An 8,381-nucleotide genomic window follows, 5' to 3' on the forward strand; every position below is an offset into this window, starting at 1 on the left:
TCCTGAGGCCTCTCAGCTTCTCAGGAGGAAAAAATCCTAAGGAAAGGATTTTTCATAAAAGATGTCTGCAACAATGTCAATATCTCATGGAGGGAAGAGAGGAGCTTGCTTGTGGCATGTGCTAAGCAGTAACTGACATGAAATGCAATATGTAATCTTTTCATCATGTAATTAATTTAGGTTATGAATATAAAAGGAGACCAGGGAAACAACTTACTTGACTTAAGATCAAAGTGAAAGCAAAAGCAAGCAAGAAGTGAATTGCAGAATGGTGAGCAGAGAAAATGGAAAGATCCCTTTAGATTTCTTCTAGCATTCAGGATGAGCTCATCCCCACACAACTATCATGTCAGAAAAGCTCCCACATCCCAGTAATGAAATAGTGCTTTGTTTCTCAACCTCTACCACAGGCTGCTGTGCCTGAAGTCCCTGTGGCTGTGCAGGTAGCGTTTGGGGTGCTGTTCCTTGGAGAAGCCAGCATGGGAGCAGAGACACCAGGGCCAGAGCCAGCAGGACCAGCCCTCCCTGTCACCCTCAGCTCTCCAGAAACAAGAGTAGAAGTTGGTGAGTCTGAGGGCAGATAGACAAAACTGATAATGGTCAGTGGTTGTGTGAGCTTCTGATAGAAATCTGTGTAGCTGAAAAAACCCCCTCAAGATTTTAGGCATGTACATGGTAGGTTCATGTCACTTTCTATGAATTATTACAGCTCATTTCAAAACAAGCGAACAAGAGGTTTGTGTGTAATGAATCTGTAGCAGGCAGCGTCGCAGATTAACATTTTAAAAGCTATTTCTTCAAATGAAACAGCAAATTCTGGTGGTGTAATTGTAAAATCCAAACTGGTATTATTACCAGCAGGCACGAGTGAGATGCCCCACAGATTTCCACAGGTGAAGACACAGAACTGGTAACAGAAGTGGGTGAGAACAACAGCATCACCCATTTCTGTCTGAGGTGGAAGCAGAATTCCATGATGTGTCATTGCAGAAGCTTGGATTGGTGTTTGGATGCTGTTTGTGCCTTCTGCAGGGCTGCTTAGTGCCTGAGACCTTGAACAACCACTATGCCCTGCCTGAACAAAACATGGGTTTTGTTCAGGGTAAATGTTGCATTTCCTTTCTGAGAGATGACATGACTCATCTCCTCAGGCAGAGGATGTGGCTGGAGACAGCAGGGGTGTCTTTACTGAGAACCTAGAAGGCCCTAAGCCCTTCTAGATATTTGTACTTTACCTGCAAGCAAATAATAGAAAAGTTTGGGTTGGAAGGGACCTTAAAGTTCATTTAATTCCAACACCCCTGCTGTGGGCAGGGACACCTTCCACTAGACCAGGTTGCTCAGATCCCTGTCCAGTCTGGCCTTGAACATTTCCAGGGATGTGGCAGCCACAGTTCCCTGTGCCTCAGCATCCTCACAGAAAAAAATTTCTCCTTGATACCCAATATAAACCTATTCTGTTTCACTTTGAAGCCTTTGCCCGACGTCTTTGCTAGCAGGTGTTAATTATACATATATATATATATGTATATGTATATATTTAATGCATGCTGATGGCATTATTGTCACCTTCATGAAGGTATTTCCTGCCTGAGGTGGGATTTCAGCCCCAAGGAACAGAGGTTTCCCCACTCTCCCATCAGCCATGAGGTCAGCAGGAACCTGACTTTATAAAATCATTCATTGCACTTGCAAGTTCATGTACAGCTGTAGTGTGCTCATTGTGCCATAAACACAAACATAAGGAAAGTTCCCATCTGCAGAAAATATGGGTGGCCAATGTCAGCTTATTTTTAAATTGATATATTTTTCTGGTTAGCATATTGTGTGTCACACTTAGCCAATATCCATGACAAAATACTGAATGGGGCTATGGTCTAAAGTGTGTGTTTTATAGCTAATATAAATACAGTTACTATTGGAAATTCTGTGCAGAATTTTTAAAACTGATGATGACTACTGATAGTTTTAGTATTATCTAACACTACAGAAACTGGATGTATTACAGGCCAAGAATTACTTGGAGGCAGTTTTCAGCAAATCTTTTGGAATTGCAAATGCAGTGCATTGGAGAGAATGATTGTCTACTCCCATATCATATGCAAATGGAACAAGGAAATACAGCTGGGTGCCTATCCTCCAGCCAGCACTGCTGTCTCATCTTTGGTTTATACAACTTCCTCTTTGAGGCCAAAACATATTTTCCCTAAACTAAGGAGTGAAACAGTTTTTAAAGCTTTTTTTTTTTTTTTTGATACTGAAAAGTAATGTAATGAGGTATCTTCAAACAAAAAAAAAAGAAAAAGAAATTATGATGGTGTTTTTGGCAAAGAGCACTGAGAGTTTGTGTTGCAGCCCTGCTTTCAATCACAGAGCAATAGGAATCAGATTTCTCCTCTGAAACAATTGGCAGACCGATGGAGAGGGAATTTGGGACAGCAGGGGTGGGATTCAGCAATGTGTCAGGTGCCACATTCAGGAAGGTGTGTGCATGGCAACTCCGTTCACCTGGAGCCAGTGGAGAAGTTGGTGAAGGCTTTCCTGAGGGGATACAGGGAGCCAGGAGCAGGAGCACTGCTGGCTGGACAGCCTCTGGTGTCAGGATGAGCCATGACAGGACAGAAAGAGGAAGGGGGTGAGGACACAGACTCAGTGTCTGCTGTGCAGGATCCCAAAGGGAAGAGAGAAAGGGCATGGGGTTAATGACTGAGGGCACAGAAGTGCTGGTGAGTAATGGCAGGCAGAGATGCTTTTTCTTCCCTTAAATAGGTGGGGAGGCTGCAGGTCTGTCCTCCATCATCCTGCAAGCTCTTCAAGGCAGTATGAAGTGTTTTTCTGCAGAAAGCTGCACTGCTGTTGCTTTCTCCTGACGCCTGCTGTGCCTGCATTTGCCATGGGTGGTGCTCCCCAGAGAGATGCACTCCTCTGCTGGTGGCACATCACAGCCCCACTGAGCCCCTGGGACTCCTCCCTCCTCTCTGCCTTTCTCCTGAGCTGTTTGCAGGGAATGTGCTCTGCTAATTTTGAGAAGAAGAAGAGGAATCACCCCAAATCTGATAGGAGCAAACAGGAAATAACCTTTCTTCTTCCTCCACCTCCTCGTTCTGGCAAATCCTTTCCAGCTTCTTGATATCACTTTCTGGAAAGGGTTTTTCTAGCTGAGATGGGAGAAGGGTGATGGAAAGGCAGGACTCCACCCAGCCTTTTGGGTACCCTGAATACAGGTGGGGATGTGCCAGCTCTCTTTCCTTCCTGTGCATAAGTTGGGCCAGGATTCCTCTTGCAATCACAATGAAAGCTGTGCAACTTCAGCTTCTTTTTGTACACATTTCTGCCCAGCTGTCAAGAGTTTGGGACTTTTTTTTCCTTCCTTCATATGATTTGGTGTCTGATAAGGAGTTTTATTTCCCTGCCTTTTGTTGAGTGTTTAAAGCTTTGTTATTTGGCCAGTACAAAGATCTGTTTATAGCTTTCTCTGGAAAACCAGATGCAGATGAAAAGTCCTTTCTTTGCTGGAGAGAAAATCAGGAGAAGTCAACATTGCCATGAATTTTATCTCATCTATCTTAAGAAGTCCCAATGGTTAAATGGTTTCCTCAGCATGAGAGGAAAGTAGATGCTCATTTTTATACTGAACTACTGATGCTGAAGAGCTCAAAGGAATATCAATATAACACAAATAACCATGGCAGCTGTGGTTCTAACCCCGTGCATCCTATCTGTGAGGGCACAGGGCATGCACAGTAACTTTCCATTGAGGCTGCACAGTAAACTTCCTGCCCTGCAAAGTGCCCTCTGAAATTCAGCAAATTGTCACTGAGCTGCTGAAAGCCATGTGTGTAGGGAACATGGAACACGTTAATTAACAAAAAGGCTGCTCTCCCATGATGGAAGTGTAAAGGGATGGCTGAAAGGAATGGTGACACCATCTGACTGTCAGGAGTGTGACAAAAGGGCTGCAGGTACTGCCCTGGTAGAAATGCTGTGTAAAACCACAAGTTGCCACCCATGCATCACACAGGAGAGGTGCTCATCTGCATCACAGTGAACATCCTGCACCTGCCTCACTGACGTCTTAAAAAGCAGAAATTCTCAGAAATGCAGTGACACAGCACGTTAGCCATTACCCTTCCTGGCAGGAGCTGTGAGGAGTAAATGTTTAGAGAGATGGGCAGCTTTGTGCCTGTGCTTTCCTTTGCTGTGAGAAGAGCTCTTTGCCAGCATTGGTGTGGCTCCTGCTGCAGTGTGGGGTGTTGGCCCCAGAGCTGAGCCCATCCTGCCACTCTGCTGTCCCTGAGCTCTTGTCTTGCTACCTGGCAGGAGGTGATGCATTTAAATGTAGGAACAGACAAACCTCAGAGAGGCCGAAACCGGGTTCACAGGGCACAGGAAACTTGTAGGATGAGAGAAGAAGCAGGGGAAACGGAGCTGCTGCCAGGATCTGCACTGAGCAGGAAAGGACTTGAATTTTCACTGCATCTCATGGCTCCAGGTGCACATGGTGCAAAGGGCATCTGTGTAAGTAGTGAAAGACACTTTTCTTGCTTCAGAGAGCAGCAGCAAGAGGTCATTCAGATAGTTCTGAGACATTCACATTTTAATTTCCCAGTAATAACAGCCAAACCTCCTTATATGTAGGCATAAGGCCACATAGTGGGCCTTTGGCTTTGCTATCACAGGTCTACTGTCTAATAAATAAACAACAGACACTTTTAGGATCCACAGTGATGCTCCAGAGGGGCTTATGCAAGGTCTTCTACGAGGAGGGGCATTTTATACCCACAAACATGCCCTCCAGGGGCTGCACCAGTAGAAAAATGCCAACAATGTCTTACATTTGAAGGAAAGACTTTCCTTTATAAAGGCCACTGCTAGGAATAAATGCACCCAGTACTGAAATGCATTATCCAGTTGTTTGTGCTCAGTCTCCTGCAACACCCCTCAACTTCCCACCTGTCCATTCCAACTGTCCCTCACTCCTGTCTGGATTTATAGTACTGTAATAGAGTAAAACACTGTGCACGACATCAGGTATACATGCATTTATTAAGCTGATGGCTTCTGGGGAGTGTCAGATCTTGTCCAAAAGATTGCTTAGATGGTAGCAACAACTTGTCTCTCCTAGCTGTATTTCTAGGGGCAGCTGTTCTTCTATTATCCTTCTTGGGTAGCTAGTCCATCCACTCTCTCATGATGAAGGGACACATTGTAGTTAACACAGGTCTTTGTGTATTTACCACTGCCAAGACTAGAAGAGGCTTTTATGGTCATTTATCTGGCTTCTGGTATGAGACAGATTGATTGCAGCATGCCAGCAAGCCAACACCTTTTGCAGCAGTAGTAATGTCACTGAATTTACTGGAACAAGATGCTGAGAGTTAGCTCTTAAATCTAGGGCCATTACAGATGATGGAAATCATCAGCCAGACTGAAATGCACCATCTGCAAGAATAACTGATGGGATGCTGCCATCTGCTCTAGCCCCAGTCATTGCTGTGAACCACAGACTGCTTGGTCTGGGGGGATTCTATTCCTTCAGACCAGAAATGAAGGGTGGTTTTTGTGAGGTTTGGCTGTTGAGATGTGCTTACAGCTGAAAAGGAAGAAAATGTGTCTGAGAGAGAACACCTGAGGCTAAAGGTTTAACGGCATGAAGCTGTGTTGGGGGGTTTAGGAATATCAGGAAAAGGCCTTTCTCCCAGGGGCTTTTGGGGCACTGGGATGGGCTCAGCAGGGAAGTGGTAACAACTCCAAGTATGGCTGAGCTGAAGAATTGTTTGGACAGTGCTTTTAGGCTCAGGGTGTGATTCCTGGGGCTGTCCTATTCAGGAACAGGAGGTGAATCTTTGTGGATCCCTTAAATCTCAGAATATTCAATGATTCTATGTGGCATTATGGACATTGCAGGGGGATTGTGTCTCTTCTAATAATCAGGTGAGGACTATTCTGCATGATTCATGGTTTGAAAATGTTAATTTACTTTTCTTGAGAGAAGGATGAAAATGTTTGTGCAGACAACTTTTTCAGTATCAGTAGCATGTGTATGTGTGTGTGTGGCTATTTCTGGAGAATTTCCATTGTGTATGTGTAGCTCAGAGTCTCAGTCAGCTCTGAGGCACTGAGTCAGCACCCCTGCCAAACCCTTGGCTAAAGCTCTATTTTGAGTTATTGATCTTTATATTGCCAACACTTGATTCAAACTGGAGTTTTTCCTTTCTTGGCCCTGTGTGAGGCAGAAGTGAAGAGGAGGCAGGATGTGTCCTCCACCAACCAAATGGCTGAAACTCCACGTGAGAGCCAGCTGTTCCTTGGCATTTCATAGTGCAGGGCAGTGCCCCTTGCTGGGGGTGACTTTGCTTCTCCCATGCTCCAGCCACTGCCCACAATTCCTCCTGCTTTGTGAAAAGCTCCAGTGGAGGGGAATGTGCCATCAGGAAGCCCTTAGCTGCCATCCCAGATGGAGCCCAGCCTTGCAGGCCAGGGTGCAAGCTCAGGAGAGCTCCCAAGAGTGAGGTTGCCCTTCCCCAAAGCTTCCACTCCACATATTACCTATCTGACACTTCAATTAAAATCACATTTGCTCTTCTCCTCACACACATCAAAGGCCTGCTGAGAGATTTAGAGGTGTGAAGGTTTTGGGTGATGCTCAGTGCAGGATGTCTGACTCACATGGGAATGCCACTTACTATAACCAAAGTTCCATACCAGAGAAGATGGTACAAACTATCAGATGGGCTCCAAATCTACTTTTTGTAGGCTTCCTTTTCTAGTAGATCAAATAACAGTATTTTTTATCACATTTTTTTTTAAATAAGCCTCAGGCATGAATGTTTATTTGCTCATCACTAAGCTGAGAACTCAGAGCTGCAAACAGCTGCATATTGTCTCTTGAGATGTTGCCTTCAGATGTGGGGGACTCTGTCACCTTTAGAAGGAAATGTGAGCATGATACTTACATTCCCTGTGAGGAAACTGTGTGCTGTCTTACAAAGAGCAGCAGTGTAAAGGAAAGAGCAAGCCACAAAAGCAAATGCTCGAGTGCAGCGCTTTGCAGCTTCTGCAGTGGAAACAATGCCTCAGAGAGAGAGCAGAGGTGTGCAAAGTCAGCCCATTGTTGTGGCTGTGCTCAGTCCTCTGCTCTCCTGTGTGTCAGAAGATGGGGATGTGTGGCAGTGCAATGGGCTAAACAGGGCTCCAGCATCCTTAGCTTGATGCTAAGGACAGGCCTAACTGAGCCAGGCCTAGCAGCACTGTGCTGGGAGACATCTGCTTTTCTATCATTGCCCATTTTCTAGCTGGCTTTGTTTAATCCAGTGGTGTTACTTCCTGTGTGAGCTATCTGCAGTGAGAAGAGAGTGAGAGCACTGTTATCTACAGCTGTTATCTATCTACAGCTCACCCTGTCCTACCCAGCAGAGCTTGGGCCAGTGCCTGGGCTGTGGCCACACAGAGCTCCAGCCACAGCGCTCTCTGTGCCACTCCCTCCACCTTGGAGGGCATTTCTGGCCAGTGCTCTGTGCTGGAACTGCTCTCAGGATGTTTACCCCCTGCCACATCTCTGAGGTACATGCTGGCTCCTTGGGTTCCTCTGTGGCAGCAGCCCAGAGCTGCTGTGCTTTCCAGAGACACCTTCAGGCACCTTCTCCTGGGACTCCCCTTGAAGGGAAAACAGAGATGTCAGTGCAACAACTTAGAGTGCCTCCTTCCAAGTAACATCCAAAAAATCCTTCTTCTAAAATGAGGATCAAAGCCCAGTCAGGACTGCAGCATGACATTACCTTGATTTTCAAGAAAGGAAGGGTAAAGCTGGCAGAATATTGACATTTCCCCACTTGTCATCTGGCAGGAAGACTGAGCTTAGAGACATGGGCTGCTTTGTCTCTCTCCAGCTGGGTCTGATGGTGCAGGAGGTTTCAGAGGCTGGTTAGAAGAGGGGCTGCTTTTGGGACAGACCATGCCAGGATCTCATGGGGAGCTCTTACTGCAGGTGAGTGCTGTGCCCCTTTTGCAGGTTTGGCTGTGCTTTTGGCTTTTGTTACGCAAAGTCTTGCAAGTGGATTTTGTGCACATGCACCAAGTACTCAGGAATACCAAGGTTTGGTGTCACTTCTGTGAGTCCAGTGACCATGGGACATCAGCCATTGAACCCCCACCCTTCTCTCAAGTGCTTCTTCACTGCTCACAGTGAGCTCATCTTTGAACAGACATTTTACATCCTTTACAAATGGGTTCTTGCTCCTGCCTACCTGTTGCTCCAACAGCAAGCAGGGTGTTTGGTGAGCTGGTTTGCTGGACTATGGGGGCTTTTGGTCTGACCCCTTTGAGTTGTGAGTTTAGAAGATTGTGTATGGCACCAAACTGCTTAACTGGAAGTAGTGGCC

This window comes from Melozone crissalis, unplaced genomic scaffold, assembly GCF_028551555.1.
Source record: "Melozone crissalis strain CALT ecotype California unplaced genomic scaffold, PUWL_Pcris_2 ptg000009l_1, whole genome shotgun sequence".
In the NCBI taxonomy this organism is placed as follows: Eukaryota; Metazoa; Chordata; class Aves; order Passeriformes; family Passerellidae; genus Melozone; species Melozone crissalis.